The sequence below is a fragment of the Heterocephalus glaber genome, unplaced genomic scaffold, assembly GCF_053883595.1.
Source record: "Heterocephalus glaber isolate CG9 unplaced genomic scaffold, H.glaber_assembly_v1.0 deba00001428, whole genome shotgun sequence".
Classification (NCBI taxonomy): Eukaryota; Metazoa; Chordata; class Mammalia; order Rodentia; family Bathyergidae; genus Heterocephalus; species Heterocephalus glaber.
The window spans coordinates 2,117,478-2,136,454 of NW_028258293.1; the positions used below are offsets into that span (position 1 = coordinate 2,117,478).

At 43.8% G+C, this 18,977-nt stretch overlaps 1 long non-coding RNA gene across 2 annotated transcripts in view; it reads left to right on the forward strand.

The window, feature by feature from the left end:
* LOC110350581 (uncharacterized) overlaps nt 1-18,977 on the forward strand; it is a 221,092-nt gene that overhangs the window by 19,468 nt on the left and 182,647 nt on the right. For both annotated transcript variants that reach the window (XR_015451398.1, XR_015451399.1), the window contains exon 1: nt 1-17,680. This exon is cut by the window's left edge and continues 19,468 nt beyond it. This is a non-coding gene — a long non-coding RNA (uncharacterized LOC110350581). The remainder of the gene's footprint in view (nt 17,681-18,977) is intronic.

Sequence of the window (18,977 nt, forward strand, 5' to 3'; positions counted from 1 at the left end):
AGGCAGGCAGGCGCGGAGATCGCTTTTTAAAAGGAGGCAGGTTTATGAAGGGAGGTAGGTGACACGAACCTGTAGCAGTACAATTTAGCTTCCAGGTTTAAAAACAAAACCAACCGTGCTCCTGGGCCACGGTGAGCGTGAGCACCACACGGTGAGCTGGGGCATTTGGCTGAGCCTCGGGACTGGCAGTTTCGTTCTGGGGAATAGTCACTGCCGTGCGATTCCAGCTGTCAGGGCCACAGGGCAGCCGCGGTGCAGATGTGCGAGCGGCGCGGTGGGAAGTGGTGACACGAGAGGGGATGACGGAAGTAGCACACTGAGAGGCCTCGGATGGGGTTCGGACAGAAACCTCCCCGTCAGACCCTGAGAGAGTGGCCCTGCCTGGTGTTCTCACAGCTGCAGCCTCCCCTGCTCTCCGTCGGGCCACATCGGGCCTCCTGACCTGTGTCCACATCCCCCCGGCGCCTCGTCCCCGCGTGTCCTGGGACGTGTGACAGGCATCGGCCACGGTCGGTTGGCACAGTCATATCAGGGCATCTAGAGCTAATACACACCCATGGCTTGGAGCAGTTTTTGAAAAAACATTTTCTGTACTGGGAATCCTTTGGAAGCTTCTCTTTTGTTGTTTGCTCCATTATTGAATTTACTTTTATAATTTTGATGTTATTAGTCCACGTTTGCACTTTCTTCCTGGGGAGCTGGTTCGAGAACATCGTGCGTCTCAATTCTCCCCCTCCCTACTCCTCCCAGTCTCCATTTCTTGGTCCTTTTGCAAGTTTCTAGGGCTGCATCTCTCTCAATTTCTGTATTCCCTAATCCTGAGAGTGCTAGCATGGTGTACAGTGAACCTAAAAACTAAAGTTTTTACTCATATTGTTTCAAGCATTGCACAAGCTCTCTCTAGTTGAATTAAGTGGTGAGGCTCAGTGGTTATAAACACAGATTTCATTTTAGGCAGGCCTGGGCCCCCTGCCACTTTGCCACTGGCCAGCTGACATCAGGTACATTTGTTAACCTCTCTGAGCCTCACTGTCTTAAGTTTGTAAAGTGAGGCACAAGTACTAACCCCCCCCCCCAGGGTCAGTGTAAGGCTTACACAACCCACTGGCTGTGTGGCGTTTGGTCTACCACGTGTCCACAGCCAGTTGTTGTGAGGCAGTTGTGGGCAAGTGATTATGGCTCTGTTCACTGTGTCTTGCAACGCCATTTCTTTCAGGGTGTTTATGTCATCCCAGACAACAGCAGTTATTACAACTACTGACGATTATCCACAGCCTCAGTTTGCCCCCAGCAGACTTTCGCATCCAGCAGCAGGATGAGAAGGGTCAGGACTCGAAGAAGATTGTTCTATACATCAAACAGCATCAGATCACAGACAAGGAAATATCAGACCCAGAGAGCCGCAAATCAAACAGGAAAGACAATTCTTGTTTCCCATGAGCATCTAAAGAGGCAGACTTGTCAGTGCTCCAGTGGTTAATTGCGGAATCAAAGCCGCGCTCTGCTTTGTAACTGACTGCAGAAGCACTGTCCCTGGAGCACAGTTTATGGTGATTCTGTTGGCTGTTTCAGGCATTAAATGACAACACAGCTTCTGGGTTGTGCTTCTGTTTTGGTTTTTTGTTCTGTTTTTTTCCTTTGAAAGCACCAGAGTAGAATGTTGCTAATTACATCGTGGAAAACATGAGATGTACTTCAACCTGGGTGACCAGAACTCTGAAAAGATAGCTGAAGCAGAACTAGGATAGTTCTGGGAAATATCTTTGCTCACAGGATATTGATTTGAAAATAGACATGAGTATTTGTGATATTTAACCAGTATTTTCAAAAAAATCGAACTGAAATGAACTTACTCTAAAACCATTTTATGTATGTTTTCATAGTGAGATTGTTCTCATAAAATGTTGACCTAAAAGGTTATGGACAGAAAACTATGTTAGTAAAAACAGAAATCAAAATAAGAAACTGATACTCCAACTACTTTTTAGGTGTGTGAATATGTGGATATGTTATCAGTGTAATTTACCTGCAATTTTTACTTTAAAATGTTGCTTTTTTTCTGTGGCAGTACAAATTAACCTGGTTAGGGAGTTTTGAAATCCAACATTTGTTAGTCAATTCACCTTAATCTTTAGCTAAGACAAAAAAAAAAGAATGAAACTGGTTTTGACTAAAGTAGAAAATTTAGAAATTTTAACTCCTGCTTCCTCCCTAAATAATTTAAATGGAGACAGTACAAGTAATTTTAGAGTCAGATTTTTAGTTATAATTATATATAATCTATTTGAATTTCAAATACTTTTTAAAAATCAAAGAACTTTCATCGGCATGAAGACTTGTGGGAAATCATTTACTATTTCATATTAAGACCATTTTAGTTTTTTGCTCTCTGAACAAAGCAGATATCCATTTATTTCTCTAATTTTTCAGCTATCTGATATTAAAATAAATGTTACAGGGTTTTATAGATAAGCTGATAAAATGATTTATCGCAGAATAGATGTTTCATATGAGCAGATCTGCCAAGCAGCCTATTTTAAATGTTTCTGGGTTTTTAAATAATGACGATCTCATTCTATAAAAAGTTTTGTAGGGGAATGCTTATAAACATAGGGGCAATCTTCAGGGTTTATGTTTGTTTTAAAAAACTAGGCTAAATTTTATTTTGAAATTTTTAGTAATTAACATGCACAAATTTTCTTCCCCCCTTTTTTTCTTTAGAGTTTTAGAATTCCCCTCTCTAAAATTTGATTTGGCCCAGAATTGGCAAAAATTATCTCAAAGACACAAACTTCAACCAAAAGTGATTAAAGTAACAGCTTACAAAAATGGGTTTTAGACCAGTCTTTGGCAAAGTTACCACACCAACAATCGCCTTAGTAACTAGTATTCCAAAGTTTCCCATGTGGTATTTTCTCCTTTGCTTTCTTGATAACATAAAAGCTGAGAAAGATGATATTTATTGTGTAAACATTTTCTTTTTGGAAATCTGATTCTGAAAATTGCTTAATATACGTTGATTTCACAGACATTTTGCTCCTTTCCTTTAAAATCAATCTATAAGCATAATTACTAATTACAGATTCAGCACATACAGTGTCATTCTATTTTGTAGAGTTGTTAGATCACTTAATGACTGAAACTGGCTAGAATCTCATACTCTCAACGATGTGACTTACCTTTTATTTCCATATTTCCATCTGTTAGAAAATAGCTACAGCATGGTGGTTGAGTTACTGACCTTGGCCAGCGGCTCCTTCCGTGGCCGGAGCCCCTTGCTGTGGAAACGTGTCCTTGGCCGTCCCGAACGCTCCATCCTACCTCCTGCTCTCTGCCCTTGCTGAGTAGCACGTAGCCAGGCTGCATCTGAACAGGGCTGCATGGAGCTGTCCCTGGCAGACGGCAAGGAGGCCCTCGAACCAAAGATGCGCCCCACCAAGCCAACCCCGTGTTTCCACCAGAGAGCCCTCTGCAGATCCTTTCCAAAACATTAAAGGGAAAAAGGAGAAAAAAAGACCCTATCCCTACACACAGTCAACTGCTTAAGGGGTGCAATTAAAAATTGATTTTCGTCCTGTCTTTTTTGCATGGTTTAACAAAACTAATGTTTACGCATTTACAGCTCAGTAAGAGGATAATGTGCGTAATGAAAGAAAAACCCACTGACAGCCATGTTCATTGCCCTTCATTAGCATTGGTGCTTAATTTAATATAGATTTGAATAGACATGAGGGAGCCCGCAGGAGGTTAAATGGTGAAAATATAATAAATTAAATCAGAGATTATTGAATTTACAATTTAGTTTCTGTGACACTCAACAGACATAATTCATTAGATTTACTCTCTCAGAAAATAGTTCAAAGTTTCAAGTATCATTTATTCATTCATAGTCTTGGACTTTTTTTTCAGATGGCATTAATGTAATTATGAAAATGTGGCCAGTAATGAACATATAACTCTTGTATACGTGTGATCCTCCTAATAGCATTTTTCATTATGTAAATACTGCAGCTTAATTTTTCTCTTAAATATACATATATAATCTCAGATTTTTCGGGTTAGGTTTTTTGAAAAGCCCATGGTTTTTCTTATTTCAGAAATATAAGGATTTTCTAAGATTAAAACATTTTTTGGGGCCGGGGATTTAGCTCAGTGGTTTCACTGCCTGCTGTGCAAACGCAAGGACCCACGTTCGATCCCCGGTACAAACCCCCCCCCCCCAAAACCCCACATTTTTTTGCTCTCTTCAGTGGGAAAGCATACATTCTAAAAGAGAAATAAAAATGTGAATATCTAAAAATATTCTTCCAAGCATGTTGTACCCAGAGGTAGTTATCAAGTGCTATATATGATAATCGGATTTAAGTAACATAAGGAATAAGAACTTGTTATGAAAAGTCATGTGCCTCAGTGCTGTCCTCCCCTAGGCTTTTTATACCTTATTAGAAGTATGTTTTCTGCAGCTCCTAGGAGGCTGGTGAATCAAAGGCAAGTCTAGGCAGTAATTGCATAAGTAGAAGGAAAGTAATTCTGGAGCTCATTATAGATGAGGTGATGAAAACCCCTCTTGTATTATAATGTTATTGTATAAAATGATACCAGGATTCCTATCTCTTTGATAATACTCGATCATCAGAAAATAAGTAATTTCTTGAGTTCAGTAAAAAGTTCAAGATAATTTGGTCCTTGTCAAGAGACTTGTTGCTGTAATACTCATTAAAAATTCCCCTTGTGACAGTGTAGATACATCTATTTTCCAGATTTTGCTTTAACTTGAAAAGATAGCAGCTTTTAATTTTGAAATTCGTTGAATCATTTGATTATATAAAAATACAAATCTTAGTGGGCAAAACCATTTCTATGATTTTTTTAAAATGTTAGATATTTACGTAATGATTGCTTCACTAAGATCCTTGATTATTTTATTAATAAGAAATACTTGCCTTTTATGTGAACAGAAAAGATATACAAAGATTATTTGTAGCTAAGATGGGAAGAAAAATCTGGATGTGTGTACCTGAAGTGATACTGTCACACACATGACTAAGCTTGGTGGATGGTTTTTAAATGTACATACTAATTTCCTCCTGCTTCTTGTCTTCTCTTTCATCCCTTTTAAAGCCAAGTCCAGAACAAAAAGGAACTTCTCTGCTTTGTTTACACATCCTTGGCTGCGTTTCACTGTGACATGCGCTGCTGTTCTTTTAGCACCAAAATGTTGGCACACACTCCTGAAAATTTCACACCATCTCTTGCTGGATCAGCAAGCTTAACCCACCAAAATCTGGTGTTGTGCAATGGTTTTTGACTGATAATCAATCTTTATGCTGCTCGACAGTTGTTGCTGGGACACGGAGTGGAGCAGGTGGCAGATGTGTGTTGTCTTTTGAGAAAAGAAATTGTAGGTGAGCTTGGACACAGACTAGTGGATCACATGTCCATTGAAGACTCAGGGGAAGAGGAAGGGGGAAAGCCACTTATCTAAGTTAAGCTCAGGAATAAGCCCAAACCCTGATATTTGATTTCTTTCAGAATGTTAAGGATATAAACATGAACACACACATACTCACACCCTCTGAAAGGAAATATTTAATTCACTGGGAGTGATATGTCTATATATCACCCACATATTCATATATATTTTTTCAAGTCACCTAAAGCAGATTAAAGATTCCCTTTCCAGCATGTGTTTCATAGCTTTATCAATAATTTGCCAACCTGTTTTCACAAGTGTATTTTGAAAGTGAAACCCACATGAATGACTTTGAAAAGAGCAGATAAATTCAGAGTGAGGTGACATCATCAGAAATTAGAAAATTGCCAAAGATAAATAGGAGAAAAACAATTGACAAGATTTGGTCTTGCTGAAACATCATTCTAAATGAGCATAAATATTTTAATACGTAGTTAGCTGAAAGGCATTGGAGTCGGCACTTAATCCTTATTTAATTTACTGATTTTTATTTATGCAGCAAGTTCTCAGTGCCTGCCGTGACCTGGTAACAGGCTGGATCAAGGGCAGGTAAAAGTTGGGCTCATATTCTGAATTTGTAGCCATTATTCTTTCATCTAATTTTAATTCAAAACATTAAATCAACAAATATTTTTATTGACTATATATTGTGCATCTAGCCCTGGCAAAAGAACAGAAGTCCTGACCTTTAAGGAGCTTGATCTGGATAGGTAAGTTATAAATTCTCAAATTGAGTACTATTTAACAATGTAAATCAAATGGGTCTTCCAAAGGAAAATTATTTCTGCTATAGGAAGGCCATCTAAGTCAGTGTATATTTTGGCAATTATATTTTCATACTTCATTGGTTTCTTTACACTTTAGAAAATCAGTGTAGACAGTGAAATGGTTTGTTATTGGAAAGTAACCCTAGATTCACTAAGTTAGAAAAAAGCCTGCATATCATCTCTGATTTTTAAAACTAATTTACTTCCCCTTTTGAACATCATTGTGGACAACCAGCGGCACTACGTTTAACAGAAAGCCAGAGAGCTATTCATCACATACCTCAAAACACAAAGCTTTCATTTAGAGGTCAGCCCAAGGTCAAGCCTGACACACAGCACTCCCTGTTGAAATGCAATATCAGAATAATTCTTACATTTTGAAGTTTGGTGATCAACAAGAAGGATTAGCAAGGGATGGAAAAGATCAGAAAAGTAGAAGTATTTTATATGAAGTCTGTTGATAAATATGTCTTATTAAGTCTTATAATTGTGGGATTTTGAGATTCTGACATTTATTAATGATTCTGGAGTTGTGAAGATGTAGTTAATGAATTATTAGAAAAGACATTTTAAAAGCTTTTGGATTTATGGCTATATGGTTTTATTCACAGTTTCTGAAACTTTTACTTAATAGTGACAGTGAAAATCTTGGCTTAGTCCCACATGGTTTATGAGAGTTCAACTCCTATGTAACTGCTAGGAGCTGTGTGCAGTGCAGATGTAGCAGAAGGAGCAGTTTGTGCCCTGTGGTTGCTTAATTATCTTTAAAAAGATGAAGGAGCAAAACTGTTTGGACTTAACTGCTTAGGTCTCAGTTCTGCTGCAGGGAGCTCTGACAGTCATTAAAATGGGGGGGGGTAATATTTCCACTCTTTCCTGTATATCTTTCACTACTGTTTGGCTTTTGGTTATCATTTACAGTGATTCATTTCAGTCCTGAGTTTTGAAATCCAGAAGTGAAATGGAGTATTATGAATAAGATTTTCCATCTTTTATAATCTGTATTGTGAAGATGTAGTCACAGGGAAAAAAATCCATGAAAGGAATTCTTGATATTACACCTAAGATCTAAATTTAAACCTAGAGATTTTCTGCTAACTGCCATGTGATCTACAAAATGAAATAATTTGCTGTGACAGCTTGTGATTGACAAGAATATGTGTGAGCACTTTTAAAATAGGCCATCTTTTCATGTAGAAGTAAATGTCAGTGAAATGATGGATTCTCATCATTTTAATTATTGATGATTTAGAAATATTTCAATTTCACGACACACAAGGCACATTCTAAATAGCAGCATAACACTTTTCCCCCTATCTGCGTCAATAATGAAATGTTCTGTCATATTTTGTTTTTCAAAAAATGCATTAGTTTAATGAACCTGGATTCATGCATTATATCCTGTTCCATTATATATCTACTGAGTTGTTGGTTTTTCAGAGTTGTGTTAAATGCACAAGTTGCAAAAAGACCCACGACTCATACCACATCGCACCTTGCTTCATCTGTTGCTGGACTTCAGGATAATGCTATGGTGCCGCCCACACCAGTGGTCCCTTTCTCCTGCTACAGCAAACACCAGGCATCCTGACACCACCTCGGAGGCAGGTCTGCTTAACTGAGGCAGCTACGGGGATTAGGGTTGCTTTCCCCAAATTCTCTTTCATTGTTGTTTTGTTTGAAACATACCTGCACTAGAAAGATTGTTAGTCTAGTTCAGTGGTGGCGAATCTTTTAGAGCTTTCAATGATATAAACAGCTGGTGTGGCACGCCTGCCATAGGTTCGCCACCACTGGTCTAGTTTATCTCTTACTTAGCTGCGTGTACTCAGAACTATGCAGAATTACTTGCAAGCCAAGTTAGATGAGAACCGATCAAATTCAATGTTAGGTTCCATGTAGACCTTATGGGGAAATTTGATTTGGTTTGCAAACAGAATCGTGGAAAGAATGAAGTTCATGAATCAAAGTTCGTAAAAATGGTCTAACAAGAACAAATAATATCACGGGAAAGAAGGAGGTGGGAATGTAAAGGATGAAACAGGTGTTTGCTGTAAGCTTTAATCAAATCTTTTAGACAGCGGTCTGCCCACTGTGCGTGTTACTCTACCAGAGAAGCTGTTTCTTCAGAATATCAAATTCAATTCGATAGTTCCTCTTTCAGAGTGGTTTACCTTTCACACTGCTCACTTTTGACACTCTCTCATCTGCTAGGATAAAGGCGAGACAAGCATCATTATTTAGTGGGAAGAAAGCTAGACTTGAAAGTCAGATCTCGAGGGAGGGAGTCTCATCCCTGCCCTGTGACCTCGGGTGAATTGGTTTGCACTTTATAATGCCCTTATCTGTAGAATAGAGGCAATAGTACATGATTATTAAGTTTTGTCTTATTTTTCTAATAAAGACAAATTAGTTAAAAATAAAAGGCCTATAAATCCCCAGTCTGAATAGAAAGCAGAATAGCATTCCGTAAACATAACAAAGATTCCAAAACTATTACTCAGAACTCTCCATCTGCTTCTATCGTCCTAGGATAGCGGGGCTGGCTGGGTTCAGGAAAAAGACAACAGCAAAAATGTAGCTCCTACGTGCTTTATCACTGCCAGGAAAACAAAGTACAGTGGGACTGGGGCGAATCACTTAATCTCGCTAAGCCAGAGTTTCCTTATCCATAAATTGAGCATGATAAAGTCAACCTGAGAGTCATGCTCAGGTGGAAAGAAGACAGTGGGCGTACAAATCTGGCACAGGGTTCATTTCAAAAACACTGTCTGTCCATCTACTCTTCCCTGATTTTCCCTCTTGTGCTCTGTCTTTCCTGATGTGTTTCCACAGGCTTTTCCTACAGGTTGTCACAAATACCAGAATTCACTGCTAGTGATTTGCCAGCCCTGAGATCTCAAAATCCAGGCCAGCAAAGTAAAATCCTTGTGGAGCAGCTGTAATACCTCGTGTTGTGGGAGTCTGCATCAGGCGCTCTAAACCCTATCTGAAGCATAGGTGGAAACCAAGGCCTCTTCTAAACAACCCTCCAAGAAGAGCCTGCCTTCCCCTGCTCTCTTCCAAGAGTTGTATTTTGAAATATGTTCATGACCCAGGGTGAGACTTACCTGTCAGCTGCCATCACTGACTTAGAGAAAGTTCATTGAAAAGTTCAGGGAAAGGGTGACAACATTTTGATTGGCACAATAGATGGGATGTTTGTAATTTTAATCAAATTTAAATTGAAGACATACTTCAGATGATATGTCAGACTAGTGTTGCTGAGTTAAAATCTAATGACAAGCACTGTCATTATTAGTTAAATATAGCCATCATGCCTACAGCAATAAAGGATGACACTTAAAGAACATGCGGAAACAAAGAGCACAAGTATTTAGAGAGAAGGGAGGGACTAGAGACTCAATTGAAGGCAGGAATGTGACCTGGATTAATCTGTTTACCAAACACAGGGGCAATTGTGTTTTGGGTGGATGATATAATTGAATAGAGCAGTATCTCTTCTTACTGTCAGAGCCTTTATATTTTATAAACTCATCTTGAACCCATGAAATGCTGTGCTTGTTCACGTTTAATGTCATTATCTGTACCTACCTGACAGGCAGAGCTTTAATGTGCTTTCAGGTTTACTGCCCAACTATAGGAGAATGAATTTTTTAAAATAAGATTTCTAATAAGCTGGATCTGAAGTTGAGTTTGATGCTTTCATTCTAGTGGTAGAATAAGACAGGAAGTTTGGGGGGAGCTGATACAGGTCAAATGGAAAATTATAATGTTGGGAGCACCTAGAATTATTTAATTTTATGACATGCATTGGCTTTTTAAAAAAAGTAAACTGAGGAAATGCAGTTATGTTATAGATGGAGCTTTTAACACTGGAGCAGTCTAGGAAGTGCTCTATCTTTTTCCTGATTTGACAATAAAAATGAAATTAAACTAGGATGTAGATTCTATGAAATAAAATCCAGCCCATGATGGGGGCAGAGCATTCTTTGGGTGCTTTGGGAAAACAAGTCCATGAGCAGGGCTGCACTGGGCAGTCCCTGGGAACCCGGGCTATGGCCCTTGGGCAGCGTTTTCCAAGGTGACACAAAGCCCTAAAGCCTCAGGAGGGCCCCTCTGCCCACACTGGAATCTTAACTTTCCCAGTGCCTGAGGAGACAAAGACTGGGGGAGTTCTGGTTGCAATTGTTCTGGGAGCCACCAGGCATGGGTAAGAAATGTGGGGAACAGGATGGGAAGACAGGATGAGAAAGCCCTTCCTTGGCAGCCAGGGTGTGGGCGGAGGCCCGGCCCAGAGGGTACGGACTCAGCCTTTTCTAACCCTGGCCTGGGGCAGGAGGTGGAGGGGGAGTGGGAGAGGGAGGCCACTGGTTCCCAATTCCTGGGCAGGTGCTAGGCTGCCTGGGTTCTGGGAACTGCAAGTTTTGGCTTTCTGGAGATGAGGAAGTTCAGGAAGGCAGGAAGAGAGGCTGTTTCCTGGAGGGTCACCGTGCATTTGGGTGCCACAGAGGTTCTTGTCTCGCTGCTCAGCCTGGCGCCCCTCCCCGGGCCCTGCAGCCCCTTGCTCTTGTGTTGCTGCCCACCCACGCCAGCCTCAGATTGCGCCCCTCCACCGGAGCGGAGCCTGGCAGGCCTTGGCGGCCGTTGTTCTGGGTTCCGTGGCATGCGCGGCCCTCCTGAGGCCTCCTGGTGCCCTCACCGCGGCCCCTTCCTGTTGCTGCCTCCTCGGCCTTCGCCCACTCCGTGTCCGCCAGGGCCCTGCGTCCCGTTCTCAGCCTGCCCGCGCCCTCTGCAGACCCGGGCGCTGCGGTGTCCCTGTCGCCCGGCCCCGAGCCCAGCTCTCTCCTCTGCCAGCGCCTGGCCGGCTGGTTCCCCTGTCTCCCTGCAGACGGCGACCTCTGTCGGGGTTTTCTCCACGCGGTGTCCACGCAGACAGGAGCCGTGGGGATGCCCAGCGCCTTTGCTCAATGCACGATGAGTGAATGAAATGGCCTAAGTGAAGCCAGTAATTTTTAAAGTTTCTTTCAATCCCAAAGCTTGACAGTTCCGAAGCCGCTGTGTAGTAGGCACCAAACTTGTGCTTTTTTGCTGCCTCTTCCCGAGTTGTCCTGTGATACACATTCTCATTTCCTAGTAAACTCAACAAAGGGCACAATAATGAAATAGCTAATTAGTCTTGAGTATAAAAATGAAACTGTTTCCCCAAATGCAGAGAAAACAGCAGTCAAATTAATACCTATTGAGTGGAATGTGGCCTGGCGTCTAACCTGCTAAGTGCCCAGTGAGTAGCGGCCGTGCTGTGATCTGACACATTCGCTGAGCACGGCTGTGTCCACACACCGCGTCGGGTACGAGCTGTGCAGCGCGAAACAAATGCTCACTCTGAAAACGGGCGGCCACCTGCACCGTCCAAGCCCTGGGCCTCGTGTGCTCCCTCACGATGTGCCAGCTCCTGGAGGCCCACAGGTGGGCGCGTTCTGAGTCCTGGAGGTGCCCGGGCCTAACGGGCGGGTACAAAGACGGAGAGGCCGTGGCCAGGGGACACCTGGCTGGGGAGCCCGATGAGCGACGGGAGGCAGCACGGCTGGGCTCAGGAAGGCACCTGCTGGGTGCCAGTGGCGGGCACCACTCTGGGGCCGCGTCGGCTCTGGGGCCGCTCCTGTTTGCTCCAACTGGGCGGGCGCCGGCAGGCATCTGGTGGGAAGAGCTGGTAACCATCCGGCGGCGTGCTAGCCTCGTAGGAGGGCACAGGACTGACAGTGCCGGAGTGGGAAGCCGCGCCCAGCTGCGCGAGCGATTCTGATCAGCCGCGGCACGGGGGTGGGGGGGGTGCATAAAGAGAGCGTGCACTGTGCCTAAAGGCATTTTGAGCATGATATTGGCACCTGGTAAGGGCAGCACTTTTTAGGTGGGGCGGGTGGATACACGCGAGACGTGGGGAGCAGGAAGCCAGATGCAGGGAAAGCTGGTGGGTCTGGGGGTGTTCTCTTGTTCCTCGAGACCCTTTTTTAGGCCCTTGAGGAAGTGCACCGTGCCCTAGTTGAAGGTGTGGGGTCTGGAGCCGTCTGCTCTGGGTCGGATTTCGCCCCATTTAATCTACGGATGCCTCAGGTCTAACAGTCATCTCCCTAAATTGCAATTTCCTCAAAGTCTGACTTCTCTAAGTCTCCTTGCTAAAATTCAAATGGCGTTATCTACTCCTTAAGGTCGTGAGGACAGAGGGGTTAGTGAACGTAAAGCACTCGCCACAGTGTTTTCCGAATGTTGCATCCTCAGTGAAAATCGCGAGGGTAGTAATAGCGCAGCGAAGGGCAGGCCTGCGTATTTACGCTCAGGGGAGCCTCTCTCGTAGAGACAGACTCGTTCCTATGACAGGTAAGGGCACTGCTACGATTATTCCCATTCCCAAAACTAACGCAGATAACGTGGGAGGCGGGTTTTTCCGAGGTTTCAGAGCCGGAGAGAGGCAAAGCCAAGGTCAGCCGAAGGGCGTGTGGCTGCGGAGCCCCGCACTGGCTAGGATGCCACGGGGCTCCCTGGTAATGACCAGTGCACGGGCGTTGGCGTTAGGATGCTTGCCTTAGAGTCCTTCATGGGTTGGTCCAAACATTTTAGTTCTTTAACATGCTGCAAAATTCCAGTAGTTCTCCTGTGTTTGTCAATATCAACTGAGATCGGGAAAGTAGAATGAACTCTAAAATCACTACATGTAATTTATGTTACAAGTGACATTTCACATTTTGCTTTATCCCTTTTTCCCTTTCACTCCGAGGGAACCTAACCTGAGACAAGATGGAGGGAGTCCTGACTCAACTGTGTGTTCCTGACAGTAAACCCTCGATCTTAACTTTTCCTTGTATTCGCCCATGTTGGCAGTGCACACTGACCACACTGCTCGCGGGGAGCTGGTGCGTGTGCACTGCACATCTGAATTCTGTTTCCACCCCCTCCCTCTATCTCTCCGTCCGCACCCCCTTGTTTCCTATCACCTGTCTTTTATTTTGCCCTTTAATTTCTTTACGCTTTCACTCCAATAAATCGGAGAGTCTTGACGAAATGGACAGACTCTAGACCCATATGAATTACCAAAGCTGAACCATGAAGACATAAAAATTCTGAAAAATCCAATCATAAGCAATGAAATCGATGCAGTAAAGAAAAAACCTTCCAACTAAGAAAAGTGCAAGCGCTGATGGCCACACGGCAGATTCTCCAAGGCCTTCCAGGAGGAGCCAGTGGCGCTCAGATCCACAGCGACCCTTCAGAGCACCTTCCTGTCACTCTCCCCGGACCGCTCCTCCCTCCCTCTCGGCCGCCAGGGACCACTGGGAAGGGCTTCCTACCTGTCTGGCGTCCTTCGTCACACCTGCTATTCCATACTCCAACCACTGCTGAATTTCCCTAGAACATTCATTTTATCACTGCCGAAAGAGGAAGCTCTTGGGGCTGGGTCTTGACTTTCACGACTTCTCATCTTAATTCGGGGTGGGGACTGTGATGAGGTTTCATCCCCAAGACTTGCCAAGGGGACGCAGAGGGGCCAGGCCCCGTGTCCAGCCAGTCTTCCCTGGGCTGAAGGATGCAGGACCAGGCAGAGCCGCCCCTCCTTGAGACAGAAAGTGCACTTTCTCAAGGCCTTTCCTTGGCAGAGGCTGTCTCCTGGCTACCAGGGAGGATCGCCTTGCAGGTTTCCCGTTGGGGACACTGGGCAGCTGTGTGGCGTGGCAGCAGGACTTGCAGTGGCTGACGTCTGGGGCACGGGAGTAAGTGGACAGTATGGACCCTACTCAGCCGTACTCTTGCCTTCTGATGGCCTCCATCACGCCCAGAATAGAGCCAGAGCCTTCACCACAACCTGCACAATCTGGGCCCCTTCTGCCTCTTTGGCCACAGGTCCATAAACTCCCTGTCTCAACCTTAGTTTTTTCTTTCTCAACCACGCCAAGCTGATTCTTGCCTCGGAGCCTCTGTGTGTTTTTGTTTGTTTGGAGGCAGGGTCTGGCTAAGCTGCTAACTCACCCAGGCTGGGCTCGAACTTGGGACCTTCCTGCCTCAGCCTTCCAGAGCGCGGGATCACAGGCGTGTGCCCCCATGCGCCCAGGCTGCATTTGGTTTTCACTTTCCCTGAGCTTTTCAGGAGGAGTGTCTCCTCATCCAGCTTCACTACCCAGTGTCTGCTTGTCAGAGAGGCCTCAGTTGCCAGCCCCTGGGAGGCTCTGGGCTGCATCAGCAGCAGTGTCTCCTCCACAACAGTCACTGGGGCCTCAACCAGGGGATGCCCAGTGAGTGCGGAGGAGTGGAGTCACTTGGGGAGAAATGAATAGGTGTGGAGAGCTCAAGATCTCCTGGGATAACTGAAAAAAGTGGAATGGAACCTGGACGAGTGCAGAACACGATGCCTGTGAGATCAGGCAGAAAATTCATGGCGGAGGGCAGGGTGGCGGCTGGAAGCACAGGGTGTCCAGAGCTGACTTCCTGCCCACTCCACCACGGAGCAGCCTGAGGTCCTGGGCTGTTATGGAAGTGGGCAGAACAATATCACCTGTCATGAAGTGGTCAGCAGGACTGAGGTAACTGCATCAGTCTCGCAGAACAGGGGCTGGGTGGCAGCAAGCATTATCATTGGTGGAACTTGGCAAGTTCTACAGAGAGGAGCGAAGGTCACAGCCAAGGCCAGGACTAGGGCGACACAGTGACAACTGTCTTGAGGCACTTGCTCCGAGGGTTGTGGGAGGGCCTGGAGTGCACCTTCTTGAATGTCCTCTTCTTGGCCTGACTCCTTGTCTTGTCTGGCTACAGAGACAAAATACCCAACACCCCCAAGTTCCAACCCAAGGGAGGAAAGGTTTAGCTCACAGTCTGTGGAGGTTTCAGTCCACAGTCTGCTGGCTCCAAGGCAGGGTAGCATGGCAGAGGAGAAACAGTTCATGGCAGGGTAGGCAGGAGGCAGCGGCAGCAGCCTGCCTTCCCTCTCTCCCTTTAAAAGGCTACAAGCCTTTTTTTTTGGTACTGGGGATCAAACTCGGGATCTTGTGCTTGTGAGGCAGGCAGCAGCACCACTGAGCTAAATCCCTGGCCCTACAAGCCTATTGATTGGTGCTACCCACACCCAGGGTAGCTCTATGCTAAACCAATCAGTGAACTAATTTAGTACCACAAATCCTTAATTCCAGTATCACATGCCCTAGATCCAGCCAGCTCCAAAAAGGCCCACCTATGAGCATGTGAGGCTTTGGGGCGGATGTCTGGACATGAGCCATAATGCTCCCTCACCCCAGTTCCTGGTCTGAGTGATGACCAGAAGCCCTCTGTGGGTTGGGTTCTCCATGTCTGGTGCAGTCTTCCATTCTTGCCCTGGCAATGGTGGGCTCTGGCTAGTGCTGGTCTCTGGCATGGCTAGGGTCTGGTGCCGGTTTCCCAGCCTCTCCTTCCATGGACACATCTAGTTCCCTGATGTCCCCTCTGGTGGGCTCTCTTTTCCTGTCTGGGCACTAGCTGATGTCACAGTTGACTGACTTCATAGCCTGGGAGCAATGGATTTCAAGGAGGTGAGGAAGAAGCTAATGTATATGGAGTGACTTTAATGCATTGGGATCTTTCCTTCAGAAGGTTGAATCTTCAGAAAACAGTGGGGTGATGCCCACTGAGAGTTCACCCATGAGGAATCTGAGATTGGGCGATGCAGAACTCAACCAAGCCCACTAAGTAACAGTGCTGAGATTCAGAGCTTACACTTTTTCTACTCCTTGTAGAATTTGGAGCACTCAGATGGTGGTGGACTCCCATTAAACTGCAAGAATTCATTAACTTTGGTTTCTTTCCTCCAGTAAGACATAGTTTATTATTATTTTTAATTTTAAGAGAGTTGGTTTTAGACCTCCTTTTCTTCCTTATTCTCTTCTTTCATTATTTATTGAGGTGAAAGTCACAATAACAAAATTAATCATCTTAAAGCAGACAATTCAATAGCATTTAGTGCATTTACAATGTTGTGCAACCACACCTGTCTAGTTCCAAAGCGTTTCCATCTTTCCCAAATAAATTCCTTCCCCATAGTTTCTACCACTGCTGTCTTGTCTCAATCCCAGACACCCCTCCCTCTCTGTTCTGCTTATATGAGTTTACCTCTTCACAACATTTCATAAACATAGAATCAGAGTGTGTTACTTTTTTGCATAATGTCTTTATGTTCATCTACATTGTAGTAGGCATCAGTGTTTCATTCCTTTTCATAGCTGAGTAATGTTCTATCATGTAAATACTGCAATTTGTTTAGCTATTCATCCACCGATAGGCATGCAGTTTTCACCTTTGGTTGCCAGGAATAGTGCTGCAGTGAACACACCTGTACATGAATTTAACTGGATGGCCATTGTCAATTCTTTTGGATATATAAGAACCCATTAACTGTAGCTCATTTTTCCTAATTCTAATTCTTATCAATTTCATATTATAAAATGAAAAATACAGCAACTAATTTATGCAAAATATTTTTCTTTTTGAAGGAGAATCACATTTATAATCTTATAATCTAGCTCTAATTCACTCTAAGTTTTGCTCACATTTCTGCTCACCATATATGCATTTGTATGTGTGTAGAAGTCTGGGAGAGAGAGAGAGAAAGAGATAAAGTGGAGGTTATTAATATCTACTGTTATATTTCCTATCAATAGTAGCAGATTTTATCTAAAATACCATTTCTAAGTCAAAGGGATCCTGGTTCTTTCAATAAGCGCTAACACAGAAGGGTTATTTGGAAATCTGTGCAAACAAATAAATGTAGCTGTTTCCAGTTATGTGTAAATAAGATTGTGTTTCTCTCATTAGGACAAGAGCAAATGAGGGAGACATCTATGTGCTTTGTTACTAATGTGCAATTAATATGATCTAAAGTAAATTGGATACACAAGTAAAGATGCTCGGGTGCAAATTATTTATTCATGCAATAAAATCTCTTGAAAAGAAAGGAACGCTGACGGTAACTTTGTAGGCAACACACCATTCTCCTGCTCCTGCCCATGTATTTTCAGCACCCTACCTAGTAATAGTCATATTCCTATTAATGTTAGTGAGAGTTTTGAAACTTCAGTCCCTATACACATCTTTGAAAATGTGTATGTCAAAGTAAACTGTTAATGAAAAACTGTTTTTTGTTTTCAAGGAAATAGTTTGAATCTCTCACCAAAGATGCTCCAGAAGGCCCTTCATTCTTGTTACGGGGGAGGAATAATAGCAGACAGTTGCTATCCGGAGGTCATCATCTTTAAGGCATCATGGATAAGAAGTTGCACTGGGGAGGGAATCGTGTTTAGGGTTTTCCCAAGCCCAGAGAACACAGAAGCGCGGCCCCATGCTGCTGCACAGTGATGGAGGACGTTGATTCTTTCCTGGACCCTTTCACCTGGGAGCACCTGATCAGTGATAGCGGCGTGCTAAGGTGAATTTTAATTAGGACTAAATTGTGGTATTACTCTTTCATACCCTGAACATCTGTTCCCTTCAGAAATGATGATTTATGCAGGCTATCAGAGCAGACAGCTTGCTACAGCTTATGTCACGGTTAGTGGGAAGCTGGTGGTGGTGTTTTGGAAACCAGCATCGAGGTGGAGGCTGGCCAGGGCACAGACACAGGTAACTGGGGAGGGAGGACGGTGTGTCCACTTTTAATTTTGAAGCCAAATAGTGACTTGATTTTAAAAAACAACCTGTTTTCTAGACCATCTGTTGTTGATGAAGAAAGTAACTTGGACAATGAGGGGCCGACGGTTCCTGCGGTCTCAGAGGTGGGGCACAAGCCTGCGGTTTCCTTGGGGTGAGGAGGCCCCTGGGAAGACTGGGTCCGCGTTCTGCTCTTTAGGAGCTGCGCGGGGCAGGACGGGCATGAGGGCCAAGAGGGGAAGGAAGCCACGAGGAAGGTGATTTGTGCCCAACATCAGAATATGAATCAGATTTCAAACTTTTTAGGGCTTTCAAAATGTGCTTTCCCCCCTTCTAAATGGCAATATCAACTAATAAACTTAAATCATTAAGAAGGCATTACATGTAAGTAAACATCCATCTGTTTAGAGGTGTGCTTATTGCACCAACAACACGAGTTATTTTAGCAGCATGATGATGTTTATTTGGTTAACATAACTGACCATTCACTTAGTAAAAAGTCACTGAGGACCAGGGATTTAGCTCAGTGGTTCCGGCGCCCGCAGGGTACCAAGTTCGATCCCCGGTACCAACAAAACAAAACAAAATAAAAAGTCATGGTTGTGCTGGGAAATTAAGCAACTTCTTCATCTAAAATGGGATAGCAGTAATGCCGACTTCCCACTCTCTCTTTGGGAAATCAGCATGATATTATACATGCAGAAGCAGGCCTGGCAACCAAGGAGTTTCCAGTAAATATTTCTATTATCTTTAGAATGAATAAATGTGCAATAACTTCTACTAGAAGTTATTTTTCTTATGAATGGGAAGAGGTTATTAGGAACTGAATATATGTGTACCTGACTTCTTTAGACCAAACTATTTCAAATTGAATATTGCTTGAAATGGATGAACACTCAACTACATACTGAAAATTTTAACCAAAATATCTATTTCATCATCCACTTATTTTTATGGTGGTTAACATCATATCAGTTAAGAGCATTTAGGAGCTGGGCACCTGGGTTTTATTTGTTACTGACTTGCATATTTGGGTTAGACCAAGGGACATGATATATAAGAGGAAATTGCTGAGG